Source organism: Hemiscyllium ocellatum, chromosome 7 (genome assembly GCF_020745735.1).
Source record: "Hemiscyllium ocellatum isolate sHemOce1 chromosome 7, sHemOce1.pat.X.cur, whole genome shotgun sequence".
NCBI lineage: Eukaryota > Metazoa > Chordata > Chondrichthyes > Orectolobiformes > Hemiscylliidae > Hemiscyllium > Hemiscyllium ocellatum.
The window spans coordinates 76,832,016-76,848,593 of record NC_083407.1 but is presented as its reverse complement, the minus strand read 5'-3'; positions in this window follow the sequence as shown (position 1 = coordinate 76,848,593).

Sequence of the window (16,578 nt, the reverse complement as noted above, 5' to 3'; positions counted from 1 at the left end):
CAAATATAGATTAAGTCTTTCATCTTTTAGAATGACCATGTTAGTTTCAGTTCTTTCATATGTAAATCCCAGAACTTTTTAAAAGTTATATTCTCAAGATATCTTTAACAATATGTACTGTCTCAGCTCAGATAATGCATTGATGGTATGAGGTTAAAGTCTATCTGTGTTCCCGGTGTACAAAATCTTATATGGATTTATGCAGTTTTTGAGCAAAATAAAATGTCATTCTGCAAGTATAAATCAACCACACAAATTTATATGTGTGTACGTGTAGGGGAGACTGAGTGTGTGTGTGCATTAGGGGATGTGAGTGTCTGTGACAGAGTGTGTGTAGGTGTGTGTGTGAGTGTAATGGGGTATAGGTCTGTGAGAGGGTACGTGTGTGGGTGTGAATGTGGGGGGTGTATGTGTGAGTGTATGAGAGAGAGCTTGTGTATGAGAGAGGGTCTGCATTGTGTGTGGGTCTGTAGGAGTGTGTGTATGAGAGAGTGCATAGTGCAGCGGGGTCACTTGTAGTGTGACATGAACACAAAGTCCCAGTTTAAACAATCACCAAATCTCAATAGATCATTGTCCGCAGCAAACTGCCCAGCCTTCAGGACAGCATCATACAACCCTGTCATGACAGATGCTGCAAGACATGTCAGAGTGTTGGCATGGATACCACTATTACATCTGGGGACATCATCTACCATGTGCACAGCTAGTACTTATGTGATTCAGCCAACATCATTTATCTCATATGCTGCGGGCAAGGATGCCCTGAGACATGGTACATTAGAGACCAAGCAGACACTATGACAACGGATGAACGGACACTGCACAATGATCAACAGACAGGAGTTTTCCCTCCTAGTCAGGGAACACTTCAGCCGTCCAGGGCATTCGGCCTTGGACCTTTGGGGGACCATCCTCCAAGGCGGACTTCGGGACAGGCAACAACACAAAGTGGCCAAGCAGAGGCTGATAGCTAAGTTTGGTACCCATGGGGATGGCGTGAACCGGGACCTTGGGTTCATGTCAGACTACAAGTGACCTCACAGGTGCTCCACAACCACCTGATGAAGAATCAGTGCTTTGAAAGCTAGTGCCTCCAAATAAACCTGTTGCCTGGTGTTGTGTGATTTTTAACTTTGTCCCCCCCAGTCCAACACCGGCACCTCCAAATCATTGCTGTATTTAAATAGAGTTCTCAAATTCCACTGAGACATTGAGCCATGTCTGCATGAGATAACCTTGATTACTGCATTTCTGGAGAGTACACTGCTTAAAAATAAAAAAAAACAGCAAGCCGGGCAACTAGGAATACCTCTGTCCTGTCAAACAAACTGAACAATGGGAAAGTGAATCATTTTCTATTCATGTATAAAATGGCATTGGACAAGGGTTAATCGAAATTATGGGTGGCAACTAATCTCCTGGAGCTTTGTTAAAGCTGTATCTGTATCTTCTGTTGCCACTCTTGCTTCACTATTGATATAGGAGATGAAATTACCTGCTGAAGTGAACTGAGCATTGATCATTCAACTAATATATCTACATAATAAATATACTTTGTGCCTGTTGTTTCCGGTAGTATTGAACAGAGACCTCATTATAAAAATTACTGAGGGATGTATTGACATTTTAAAAATAATAGCCACAAGCTATTTCAGTGTTTGTCGTGAAATGAGGTAGTAGGTCAGCTCCACTTGCTTTGTGTCTTTCTGTTGGTTCTCCTGCTCTTCCAAAAGCTCACATTAAAAAGGAATTCCTCTGAGAAATCCTGTCTGTTGTGGTGGCATTGAGAATCGCAGTGTCTAAACAATCCCCTCAAACAGTTCAGCCAGTCAAAATGGTAACAGTTAAATCACAAACCAAAAATGGTGATGAAACTTCAAATGCTTTTGGCAATCTTCTCAAGACCTGTATGTGGTCAGCATGGCCTTTAACTGACCTCGACACACATTTCATAAAAACAGATATATGACTCAGCCCTATGTCAGTACGAATAACAATGGTACCATCAGTGGAATGAGAGAAGGTCATGGACAATGTGGTGAGATTTGTAGCAGAATCTGATGAGAAGTCCTGTGTGGCCAAACCTGAGATTGAGAGCATCCTGCTGCATCTTTTCTGCCTTTGCTGAGCAGTGAGGTGCTTTTCTTGCTGGACAGTGGTGAGTTGTTAATTGAGGGAGGGATTATTATAGCCTTTTTTTCCCTCATGAACGCTCAACTTCCTATCCTACCAAATTTTTTGAGCAAGCTTAACATAGAGATATCTCAAACATGGAAGACAGGGTGGGTACCCAGTGATTTCAGCTCACCGCTGGCTGCGATCCCCCTCTATTTTGCTCAGCACCAAGCAATATCTCAGGGCAAGATCCTTAAATGCCAGCCTTAAGCACCCCTTGTACACAGACATTGATATCCTACATCCTCCATAACAGCCATCATAATACCTTTCAGATGCATTTGCAGTACACTTATTTAGCACATACCTATCTTTCAGTGCATAACTAGCATTGAAAGCATGCTGCAAGGATACTTAGTGTGCAGGGATAGGCGACCACTGCATAGATTGGATCAGCCTGCATCTCAGGGCTACTTACTTGCTTTCTCAACACTTGATTTTGTTCAGGGTCTCCCTGCATGCTTGCAGCATCAGTGCTTTACCTTGCCTTTTCCTGCCTTGCCCATTACTACAGTCACACAACCAGGCCACTTGCAGATTTAGCCAACCGGCAGTGTGCTCAAACAAACAATTTCCCATCTACACCAAGTGCCAACAGCTTACAGGCTGAGTGTGGGCACCAAGCTGTCAGCCAAGTCTCCAAGTCTTAGAGGAGTGCCTCTGCCATCTGGGGAGTGGGTCACAAGCATTCCTGTTGCTCCATAGCAATCAGTCCAGGAATTAGGGGTAATGCAGTAGTGCAAGCATACAGCAGTCAGGGATCTTGGCAACTCTTGACCAGGGCTATCTGAAATAGCAATAAAGGGAATGGGCCCCGGAGAGCTGCGGGGAGGGGAAGGGAAAGGGAGCTTGCTGCCACCAGAATAAAACTTGGGAACCTATTCTTCAGTCATTCTTAAAAATATCCACTCACATTGTAGTCTGTTAAAGTTTATGATATTAATCAGCACCTCTTTGAAAGTGCTGTGACTAAAAAAATCTAGGAACTATTCAATTATAAAAATATTTCCAAACTCCAAATTCATCTATAACTTTCAAATGATTAATTGAACATCCTTTTACTTGGATTTCATTTGACATGGAAGAAGGAATTAAAAGGACAAACATAAAATTTAATGCCGATCTACTTTATAATGGAATGAACTATGTGATAAAAACCATTATGATTGACTGTTGCCTTCTGTAATGTTGACTATACATGGGAAAGAAAATGGCTGCGTCCACATTCAGAGTGGGTAGGTTAAGTGAGTTGACTTGTGAGGTAAGGAATTACAGGACCCACAGATGTGAGGGTCTTTAAAACAATGTGTGACACAGACTCAGGCATGGTACAGGACACATAGCTGCAGAGTCCTGTAGGGTTTGGAGCGAAATTCACATTTAATGATAGACTTAGTTATCATCACACAATTAAAGTATATTTATTGATCAATCTTCTAGTCAATGAGTATCTTGATATCTGAACATCATGTGACTTTGCTTAGCCTCATTTAACAAAGAAAAGCACCATAGAACCATGATCAGAGTGAAGGCAATAACCTAATGGTTTTATGTAACAACCGTGGGACTGATGGGTCCTTGTTCAGTTTAACTGTGTGTAACTCATATTTCCACAATTTCAAGTTAAGTAAGACCACAATAATATATTCTCCACTTGTTAGCCCCTTTCAAGATATCATAACCACAGCTGTGCCCTTATAATGGTATCTTTTAAATTGTTTCAATGAAATGTAACTTTTATAACAGAGTTTACTTTGTAACAATGTGTTTAATTTTGCAATTGTCTAATCAATTAGACTTCAACATAATGTGTACAATGATTTGTTGAGATTAATATTTTTTATGTTTAGTTTCTGATCTTCTGTACAAGCCTGTACAACACATTTCATTGTATTTTGTAACAAAATACATGAGACAATAAACAAATTAAATCACAACATTTTACCTTTAGAGTATAAAGGATAATGGAAACTTTTTCTAAGCATTCAAATACAGCAAAAGCAAAAACAATGAAAACAAATAACTTAAAAAAAGAAAATGATTAATGATAAATGTGTTTGATTTAATGGAACTTCACTAAGCAAGGATTGAGGCATGAACTCAAGGAAACTAATCATTGAATGCTGCTGGCAAATAGCTCCCCTTTTTCTAAAAAAACAATTAAACTATCCTTTTACCTTAGTAAAGTGACAATAACAAAACCAATGAAGACAATAGACCTATGGATAATTGGCAACTGAAGGAGCCAGTCAGGAGCTAGTGACATCATTAAATATCTGTCACTCTTAAGGGCCAAAGAGAGAATGATCATGCATCCCTTAAGCCAATTAGCAGTAAGTCCTGCCTAGCCGAAGCAGATTAGAATGTAATGATGAAATTGAAGTTGTAACTTGGAAATAGTTAATAGGCAACCCAATCTACCCACACAAACCTTTGAGCCATGCACCTATCTTCTTGACTTTATTTATCCAATGTCAGTTTTCTCGTGGGTCAGGTAATTTTCCTGTGATAATTACCATTGTGATTCTGCGTTTTGATTTAGCTCCTAAATGTATAAACTCGTTCTTTCTAGTTTTATCATAGTCATTAGTAGCAATGACAATAACTGGATCCCACCCCTCTCATTCCAAATTCTTCTCAAATCCTGAGGAAATACTCTTAATCCTGGAACCAGCAAGGCAACATTGCCTTTGGGGCTCTCACTCATGGCTGAGAAGAACAATGTTGAAAATGTGTTGCTGGAAAAGAGCAGCAGGTCAGGCAGCATCCAAGGAACAGGAAATTCGACATTTCGGGCATAAGCCCTTCATCAGGATTTCTCCAGGTGTCGGGTGGTTAGAGTTTGACAGTGGAGGAAGCCCAGGACCTGCATGTCATTGGCGAAAAGGAAAGGCTGGGGAAGGTGCTGGGAGTGGAGGGTGGGTTGGTGGGTGGGTGGGGGGGGGGTGGGGTAGGCGTGAACCTATAAGAGAGTCACGGAGGTGAAGAGGAAAATATATCCCTAGTGGTGGGGTCTGTTTCTGGCTGATGGAAATGGCGGAGGATGATGCAATGTATCTGGAGGTTGGTGGGTGGAAGGTGAGGACCAGGAATGTTCTGTCCTTGTTATAATTGAAGGGGTGGTGTTCAAGGGCAGTGGAACAGGAAGTGGAGGAGATGAGTAGAGGGCATCATCAAACACGTGGGAGGGGAAATTGCGAAAGAGGCCATCTGGGATGTTCTATGGTGGGATTGGTCTCCTGGGAGCAGATGTGGTGGAGACGGACGAATTGGGAATAAGGAATAGCACTTTTACAGGAGGCAGGGTGGGAAGAGTGTATTCCAGGAGTTGTGGGAGTGGATGGGTTTGTTGTAGATGTCTGTGTTGAGTCGCTTGCCGGAAATGGAGATGAAGAGGTCCAGGAAAGGGAGGGAGGTGTCTGAGATGGTCCAGGTGAACCTGACATCGTGGTGCAAGGTTTTCATGAAGTTGATGAACTGTTCAAACTCCTTGTGGGAGCACGAGGTGGTGCTGATACTGTCATCAACGTAGCTGAGGAAACGATGGAGAATGGTGCTGGTATAGCTGCGGAAGATGGACTGTTCCATGTAGCCAAAGAAGGGACAGACATAGCAGGGAACTGCGCAGGTGCCCATGGCTACCCCTTTGGTCTGGAGGAAGTGGGAGGATTTGAAGGAAAAGTTGTTAAGGGTGAGAACCATTGGATGAGTGTATCACTGGAAGGTACTGGTTGTGTTGGTGCGAGAGGAAGAAATGGAGAACTTGGTGGCCTTCATCATGGCTGATTGATGTGTACGGGGACTGGATGTCCATGGTGAAGATGAAGTGTTGGGGGCCAGGGAAACAAACATCATGGAGGATGTGGAGGACGTGCATGGGGCCCCAAGCCTATGTGGGTTCTGCTACAGAGTGGTGGGGTTGTTTAGTGCGTGTGTTTCAAAAATGTTCTCTGAAACATACTGCAAGTTGGCATCCTGTCTTCCTAATGTATAGGAGACCATACCAAGAGCAATGGACACAGTAGATGATGTGTGTGGAAGTACAGGTAAATCTCTGTCAGATGTGGAAGCATCCATTGTGCTCTTGGACAGAGGTGAGGGGAGAGGTATGGGTGCAGGGTTTGCTCTTCTTGTGGTGGCAGGGGAAGGTGTCCTTTGAGGCCTTGGATGAAGGTAAGAAGGTTGAACAGGACATCAATTTCACAAACACCTTCCACCCTGACCTCAAGTTCACCTGGACCATCTCGGACACCTCCCTGCCCTTCCTGGACCTCTCCATCTCCATTTCAGGTGACCAACCCAATAGGAACATCTACTACAAATCCAACAATTCCCACAGTTACCTGGACTACACTGGGGATACAAGACGCCAACTTGTGGAATATTTCAGCGAACATCTCTGGGACACACAAATGAAACAACCCCAACATTCTGTGGCTGAACACTTTAACTACGCTTCCCATTCTGCCAAGGACAGGCAGGTCCTGGGCCTCCTCCACTGCCAAACTCCAGTCACCCGACACCTGGAAGAAGAACGTCTGGGGACCCTCCAACCACATCGGATCAATGTGGATTTCACAAGTTTCCTCATTTCCCCTCCCCCACCAGATCCAACCTTCCAACTCAGCATCAACCTCTTGAACTGTCCTACCTGTCCATTTTCCTTCCCACCAATCTAGTCCGTGCCCCGCTCCGATCTATCACTTTATCTCTAACTTCACCTACCTATTGCATTCCCAGCTACCTTTCCACCAACTCCACCTCCCCCCACCCCCCCTCCCATTTAGCTCTCATCCTCCTTGGGCCAGCCCCTCATTCCTGATGAAGAGCTTATGCTGGAAATGTCGACTCTCTTGCTGTTCAGATGCTGCCTGACCGACTGTGCTTTTCCAGCACTCTTCAAAAAACGGCAGATATGGTGAGGACTTATCCTGCAGACATCTCAGCAGCCCATGCTGTATAGAGAGTCACTCTATACTCATTAAGCTGTATCTTCTTTGCAAGGATTTCCAACTCTTCAATTTGAAGCATCTGGCTTTTAAAAGCAGATCCATGGTGGATTGCTTCAATGACCACTTGCCTCCTGGTCGTTTAATCTCTTCTGAGACTATATTCCACTGGATTCCATAAACTGCATTCCAGCATCTACTTATGAGCACAATTCAGACTCTTTCCCAGGTAAAAAGTTGCAGTAGCTGAATTTTACATCTGCTTCAATATTTCTCAACTACATTAAGCAGCTGCCACTTACAAGCTTCCTTCAAATGCACTCTCAGTTGCACTGGACTATTATTGGCATTTATGGCTTTTATCAAGTCCCATATGCTCTAGATGTCTCAGGGATTTATCTTATGAATAACCCAAATTCTTCGCTACACCAATGGTTTCTGTGAATTGTCCACATCCTGCTTTTCAATATGCATCCTCTTCACCTGCTACAGAACATCTTAGTGGGCAGCACGGTGGCACAGTGGTTAGCACTGCTGCCTCACAGCGCCTGAGACCTGGGTTCAGTTCCCGACTCAGGCGACTAACTGTGTGGAGTTTGCACGTTCTCCCCGTGTCTGCGTGGGTTTCCTCTGGGTGCTCCGGTTTCCTCCCACAGTCCAAAGATGTGCGGGTCAGGTGAATTGGCCATGCTAAATTGCCCGTAGTGTTAGGTAAGGGGTAAATGTAGGGGTATGGGTGGGTTGCGCTTCGGCGGGTCGGTGTGGACTTGTTGGGCCGAAGGGCCTGTTTCCACACTGTAAGTAATCTAATCTAATCTAATAACACTCTGGGTTCATAGGCCTACATTTTCTTGTCCCACCATACATTTCATATGGTCAAGCTTTGACATCAATCTCTACAATGAAGGCACAAGACTGCATAAGCAGCTGAGTCAAGAGTGTGGTGCTGGAAAAGCACAGCGGGTCAGGCAGTATCCATGGAGTAGGAGAGTCGACATTTCGGGCAAAAGCCCTTCAGCAGCTGCTTAGGATAAAAAAAAACAGTTAAGCATTTGCAGCCTGTTTTGCACTGTGCTTGTGTCAGAACTCCCAGTACATACTGATATTTGGAGTTCTTGGCTTCCACTTAGAATCCACCACCATCCTCAGACAGTCAGGTAAATCAACATCTTTCTTTCAACAATATTCACTTAAACAGTTATTGTGATGAGTTGAGAAATGTGGAAGTGAATATGAATGCAGCTGCCTCTGGTCAGGCAAAAGTGCAGCATAGAAACAGAGTGAAAAGACATTAATACTCTTGAGTGGAGGATCATCCTTCAGTTGGCCTGGAACAGGGTTCCAGAAATAGATGTTGTGTTAACACGCTGAGTCACCAAACCCTCCTATATTTCCAACTGCATGGAACTCTACCCCAGTTGGAGCTACAATTCAGAACATTTTACTATCATTTACCTAGCAATAGGACTGCACAAAATTCATGTCAGTAGCATTTAAATTTGGGTTTAAATATTTTTCTGTGTGGTTCCAAAGTTAAAATTTAATAACCTTTTGCAACGTCTTTCTACTCGAATGAAGCATGTCATAGTAGCTAGTGTTATTGAATCAAGTAATTTATTGGTCAGAGTATTGAGTACAGAGGTTGGGAGGTCATGCTGCAGCTGTACAGGACATTGGTTAGGCCGCTGTTGGAATATTGCGTGAAATTCTGATTTCCCTTCTATCAGAAATATGTTGTGAAACTTGAAAGGGTTCAGAAAAGATTTACAAGGATGTTGCCAGAGTTGGAGGAGTTGAGCTGTAGGGAGAAGTTGAATAGGTTAGGGCTATTTTCCCTGGAGCATCGGAGGCTGAAGGGTGACCTTATAGAGGTTTATAAAATCATGAGGAGCATGGCTAGGATAAGTGGACAAAATCTCTTCCTTGGGGAGTCCTGAACTAGAGGGCATAGGTTTAGGGTGAGAGGGTAAAGATATAAAACGGACCTAAGGGGCAACTTTTTCACGCAGAGAGTGGTTTGTGTATGGAATGAGCTGCCAGAGGAAGTGATAGAAACTAGCACAATTGCAACATTTAAAAGACATCTGGATGGGTATATGAATAGGAAGGGTTTGGAGGGATATGGGACGGATGCTGGCAAGTGGGACTAGATAAGGTTGGGATATCTGGTCGGCATGGACAAGTTGGACCGAAGGGTCTGTTTCCATGCTATACATCTCTATGACTCTAACTTTGAAACTAAAACACCTTTAAGATTTTTGTTGACACAACTTGTTGTTCACAGCCTGTAGCAGCAGTGTCAATGTCTGACTTATGCTACAATACTCAGTTACATCATATTCTGGGGTTTTGAACAAAAGTTCCTGCCAAAGACAAAGGGCACAGAAGGGAAGGAACGTAGGTGCACAGAGACTGTACTGTTTAATAATGTGGAATATTTTGTCATAAGTATTCTCTACTGACATTCCTAACATGCTGCAAGCACAAACAAACATAGGGAGAAGTCAGACTTTTGAGAGAGTCCCACCACTTAATGAAGCAAGATCTGCAAAGGGGAATTCCTGCTATTAATGCGGTCATGGACAAGAGGGTGAGATGAATTTAGTTATCTTGTTACTGTCCTCCTCTCCTGTCCATAAAATTGGTTGTTTTTGTTTACAATTTCTTTTATTTATCTTTCCCTTTTTAAAAATTAGTAGTGCTGTAATCCCCTGAACCCTACTTTCAAAATCCAATTTTAAATGACCAACTGCAAATTATTTAGGAATAAAACTAAGCAGGGTTTATTACTCCATTCAAAACCTGGGAAATCGTTCATGACACACATTCCCTCACATATGCATTAAAAAGAGAAATAGTAGGAAAGGAGAGGTTACAGATTATAAATTACATAACACTAAATATGTCAGAATTAGTTGGTATGAGTTAAAGAGTCTCAGGTATGTAGGTAAGGTTCTTTCAAATGGCTATGCACATACTCTCTTTTGTAGGAGCCCAGACTCGGTTGAATTACAAATGAAAGTGCCATAGATAGAAACTGGAAATTGGTTCACTTTGCAGGTGAATTGTAAGTTTATTTTCAGAAATAAAGCTATTACAATCAAAAATGTTTCTTTTTTGGCAGAGCCTGAAGCTGTTTCCTCTTTGGGTGTTACGAGCAGATGATAAACAGAAGTTAAAGCTGTATACTGATTCAAGCAAACCAACAGCTTCAGCTGTATGGCTGAAGTTTCAGGTTTAGCCACTCAACTAATGAGGTGCCTTTGGATGTCCTGGGCATAGTGTATTGTGTTTTGGGAAAGACAAACATTCAGTCATCAGGATCCAGTCAAGCCATAATGAACTTTGATGGTTTCCTTTGATTCAAATTAGCTGAGGTAGATATCCTGTCCCTAGTTATTTGTGTTGATTTGACAGGAATCCTCATACAATACACAGAGAGTCATATTCCTGGTAATTGCTCAAAACTTTTATGAGCTGGCAACTTTCACAATCTGTGCTCAATAGCAGCAATTTAAAATTTCTAGCAAGATTCCATTGTCAGTAAATATAAGCAGAGAGTTTTTAAAATTTACTCAAAGGATTTGGATGTTGTTGGCTGAGTCAGCATTTATTACTCATCTCAAATTGTGTTGGTGGTAACGAGCTGCCTTCTGGGATGGCTGCTGTCTGTTTAGAGTAGGTACAGCAATAAAACCGTAAGGGAGCAAGTTGCTAGATTTTTGCTCAGTGACACTGAACCAAGTCAGGTGCAATTAGAACCTATTTATTTGTAATTAATATGATTGTTAATGATCATAGAACAGCTTTCAGAATTGAAACCAAATCCAGGAGCTAATTCACTGACAATGACACTTTTAATCATCATTGTTCAAACCTGATTGACAGTGGTATTGGAAGACCTCCTATGGGTTGGGTATGAGTATCTCCATCCTGTCTGCCATTTTCTCTTCCAGGACCTCCAGGGGAGTAACAGGAAAGTGTGGGTGACCCTTTGATCCATATTTACTAAAAAGTGGTCTTTGTTATGGTCCCTTTGGAAACCCATAACTTGAAAGAAGTAAATGTCACAAGTGACCAGAACAGAAGGAACAAATCATCAAAATTTCACCTTTTAAAAGTTTAACTGTAATAATAAACACAAAATAAAAAAAGTGCTAATTAGTAGTATTCAATTGTATTCCATTGGAACTATAGATTACACTTAAATACTTGATACAGTGGCATCGCGTGCAGTCCCAATATCTCGCACAGCCATCTGACTCTTGTAAAGTTTCATCACTCATCACACAGGATCTGATCTTCAAGTAGCCTGTGATGATTACTTTGTTCCATCTGAGTTCCACAGAGCATCGCTAAAAGCTTTCTCCACTTTGGTCATGACAGTCCCAATGATGTAACTTTCCCAGAGCCACTTCGATGTGGCCACTCAATAATATGGGACCTCTGGTAAAATTATCCAGCTCTTCAGTGAACTTGGATGACTCATTTGGCTTTTTCAGGTTTGAGTCGTTTCAGCAGACTGCCACTCACTGCTTTACAGCCGCACTCCAGACTTTGACCACAGGCTGAAAAACCCTGAACCCCAATCTGTTCTGACCACAGGCTGGAATCCTGCTTCCAATTGGTTTGTTTCCATAGCAACCTACCAGAGGCTCACTTTTCAGGAGTCACATCCAGGAAATTCGATTAAGAAACTCCCTAAAGACATAATTTATGAGTTTCTGTTTGACTAAAAATAATCAGAAATTGCTGGAAATTTTCAGGTCTGGCAGTTCTGAGGAAGGGCTACTGGACCCGCAATGTTAACTCTGATTTCTCTCTACAGATGCTGCCAGACCTGCTGAGATTTTCCAACAATTTTTGATTTTGTTTCAGATTTCCAGCATCTAGAGTTCTTTCAGGTTTTTTTGGTTTAAAAAAAATATGGGCTTCATTGTGGCATTTCAGAGTATTTTCATGAAAGTTGTAAGCGTACAGCTTAAACTCAGTTTAGCAGGTGCATCTGCATTTGATGTCAGGACAGAGAACGCATCAGTAATTTCATATGTCACTTGAATGCACTGATTCAGCAGATGATCATGAGGACAACACATTCTCAAATGTCAGAGCTGTGGGAGTTCAAATACCAGGATCTTAAGTAAACAATATCTTGCAGCTCTATTGTCTATCCCAGCACCTGCACACACACTATCTGCCTGAATGAAAATTGACCCTCAACTACTTGATTCTAAGATTAGAATAACAGAACATTCTGTAATTGGAAACCCCTCATTTGGCAAATGCTGATGTCAGATCCAACATAACTCAGCTGGAAGATGTCGGTCAGGGAGAGGGCTACAGGATTCAGGTCCTGATTCTCCTCAGAATCCCTACAGTACGGAAAGAGGCCATTTGGCCATTGAGCCTGCCCTGAACTTTCAAACAGCATTCCACCCAGACCTAGCCACACACCCTATCCCCATAACCCTGCATTTCCCATGGCTAATCCAACTAACCTGCATACCCCTGTGACACTATGGGCAATTTAACATTGCCAATCTACTTAACTGGTGCATCATTGGGGGAAATTGGAGCAGTCAAAGGAAACCCATGCAGACACAGGGAGAATATGTAAACTCCACACAAACAGTTGCACGAGCCTGGAATTGAACCTCAGTCTCTGGTGTTGTGCTCTACCACTGTGTCACTATGTTGCCCTTCATATCATGCAGAGTCAATTAATTCATCAAGCAGGAAAGATGTTGAACAAATACTTGAGCATTAGCTGCTCATGGTGGTTATTCAAGATGGAAACCTTTGACCCTGCAATGTGAACACTTCCAGTCTGCAGTAGTCTATGTTTGAGGAGAGTTTATTTACTGCAGCTTGCTATGATTATTATTGTAATGTATACCAAGGTATCAGATGGTAGTGGCTAGATTTGTTGCAAGCTTATCCATTGTCTCAACATCTACTTATAAAGCTTCCTTAATATAAGATATACATTACTTTGCTGACAAAGACTACATAGAGAGCTGGAGGAGTGAAAAAACATGAGTGAACAACAGAAAATTTGTTTAATTGAAACAGAATTTAAATATTTGTTTCATTGGATGTGTAGAAATATACAGACAGCACCTTATCTTTTCAAGCTTTATGAAAGGTTTATCCAATTAGTCCCCTGTTTCTTCCCCATTATCCTAGAGTTGTTCCTCTTTCAAGTATTCATCAATTTTTGTTTAAAAGTTAATATTGGTTGCGCTTTCATCACTCATTTTACGAGCATATTCCAGACCATGAAATGCTATTGTATGTTATTTATATTAATATTGTTAAAACATAAAATGTTCATTGCCTTAAATATCTTCAAATGGCTCAGTGAGTTTGATAAATCTATATGTTTTGAGTTGTAGAGTCATAGAGATGTCCAGCATGGAAATGGATCCATCAGTCCAACTCATTCGTGCTGACCAGGTATTCTAAATGGAACTAGTCCCATTTGCCAGCACTTGGCCCATATCCCTCGAAACCTTTTCTGTTTATACACCCATCCAGATGTCTTTTTAATGTTGTAATTGTACCCACCTTCACCACTTCCTCTGGCAGCTCATTCCATACATGCACCACCCTTTGCATGAAAAAGTTGCACCTCAGCTCCCTTTAAAATCTTTCCCCTCACACCCTAAACCTATGCCTCTAGTTTTGGACTCCCCCTACCCTGGTACAAAAAGGCATTTGCTTTTCACCTGTCTGTGCTTCTCATGATTTCTTAAGCATCTATAACGTCACTCCACAGCCTCCAATGCTCCAAAGAAAGAAATCCCAGCATATCCAGCTTCTCTTTATAACTCAACCCTCCAGTCCCAGCAATATCCTTTTCGATGTTTTGATGTGTAACCTTAGTATATTGTACCTTCAAACACCATTAGAGAGTTGCTGCAAAATTATAACAATTTTAAAAGAATAGCTTGGTTATTAGAGTCTAACAGCTGCACAGAAACTTAAGTGGACCCCTGCAGCAAAACTGAAATGATTCACATCATGCTTTATTGCTACGACCGAAATATAAGTGAATGTAAATCATTGTGACAATGAAGAAAATTAAAAGGATATAATTGAGAAATCAGCACATCCAAACTGACAAACAACAGCTGTGACCTAATTTATGGAGCAATTCTATGAGGCGCAGCTAAATATAAGAAATAAAAGAGAAAACAAATGTCTAAGGTGGCAATGCCAAAAGACTTTCAGAAACAACTTCCACTGCCAAGAACTCTCAGTGATAGAGCCAACTCATTTTGTGGTGTTTCTTTCTCATGTATTTTAATAGCCTCTGTTCCTTTGTTATTTCACTCATAACTGTTGTCCTTAAGACATTAAGGAATCAAAAACCAACTTTATTGATAGAAAGATGGCTTTGCATTATAAAGAGGCATCTTATTCATTTGCAGTGTAATCTCTACTTAATGTATTTTTTCTTCTAAAGAATGCTTTTGTGGAAATTAAGAAAAAGTACAGGCTTAGCAATTGGATAGCCCTGACTTTATAAAGGGTGAAAAGTCATAATCTGCAACCTTCCAGTGTTAGCTTAAAATAGTTGATTTAAATTAATATATAGTGTATATTCTGAGGAAATCCCACAATATTCTGCTCTCTAGGGGTGCAATCATGTTGGTAGTGAGGTGTGGGGTGGGGTGGGGTGGAGTTGAGGGGAGGATGGTGAGGCTGCAGTGTAATTCTGTGCACTAAACTAAGCATTTAATATAAGCCTTCAAGGGTGCCGTCTCTATAAATGGGAAGTTGCAGCAATTGTTGGACGACCCCTTTGGAATACTGAAGGACAATTTGGATATCACATTATCCCAGGAGAGGGCATTCGTACTTCGGTTTCCCGACCACTGAGGAAGCACTTGTCACAGGGATGGATTCTCAGAAAGATTTCCGTGAAGGAAAAGAAAACTATTGCAAATGAGTCTCCATATGGAAGACAGGAAGGTAACAAGCATAATATTTGGTCAGACTGCTTCCAAGTCATGACAGCAATGTTGAAGATGATAAAGGTTAGTGAATGCATCAAATTTTGTAACTCCCACTCACCACACAGAACAATTCTCAAGCTACTCAATGTCCATCACTAAATCCCTATCTCCAGCAATGCAGTACATCCTGTGGTGTTATGTTTCATAGTTAGTAGTCAGTATACCTTTGAGAGACATTTTCATGATATAATCACTGTGTCATAGCATGTGACCTAAGGGTATAAGGCTTGTCTACTTCATTTTAACTTGAAGCATGGTAAAGTAATCGGAGTATACTGCTCTTTGTAAGCTGATAGCTTATTGTGAGCCCAGATAATGATGCACCGCCGAATGTAATGTCTGTTACATATAATGAAATTAGTGTCTGTTGGATTCTTCAATTTTGCATTATCAACACTGAGTTTCTTATGTTGGGGGAAAAAACAAAAGCATTGCCGCGTTATGTAAAAATACCCTGCAGAAGGCAAAACTCATCTCAAACTTGAGACTCAAATTACGTCCTTAACATCTTTGTAGTACTTCTCATCCATACATAGGTTCCAATGATTCCAATTGCATATACAGCTTTACATACCTCTGCTACTCACAATTATTCAAATGTGAGAGGTATATCAATTTAAACACACTGAGATACAGGGTGGAATATTCTCAGATTAGAAGATTCTCAGGTGTGGGGACCGGATGCAGACTTGTGATGTCCCTGCCTGTATGATGTTCCCAGACATGGCTGATGAATAAGCTTCAGTTTGGGGATAGTGGATGACCTCTACAGGTAGGAGTGTCAAAAGCTATGGATAACCAATAGTTTCTTTGGGAGAAGTGTGCAACACTGGTGTAAATGGGAGGCCACAAGGGCAACTCAAGATGGGGATGCCCTCTGAATATTTATTAAATTGTTTGAAGAATGTGTGGCCACAACTACCAGGCCATCTGTATGGAGGGGGAGGCCTCAGTGAAAGCCCATCCATGGTCAGGAAGATGCTGGCAGCTTTACCAAATTTACTGTTAATTGGACACATTAACTGGCAATAATTATCACAGCTGCAGAGTTGCTGGGCAGTTTTAGACAGACACCACCTTGGGCGAGATTGCTTAGAGGTGGGAATGCAACAGGAAGTTACCACAACTTGACATTTCCTTACTTTGCTTTTGAGTCCTGCCTTGCCTTACAGTTTTGCACATTCAGTTTGTTAGGATTTACTGCATGAGGAAGAGCAAACCTCTTGTGAACAGGCACCATCACGTGACCTAACACCCTACAGTAACCAGCTCAATGACTAACACTGGGCATAAGTTGTAAATCTAATACACAACCATTGGAATCTGTGTAGAGTGGGTCATTGGGAATGACCAGGCCAGAGCAAAGATTTTGCTGCAGGGTCTCAGATGAGGAGTTTCTGAGGCAGACTGCATGAAAGAATTAACAATGA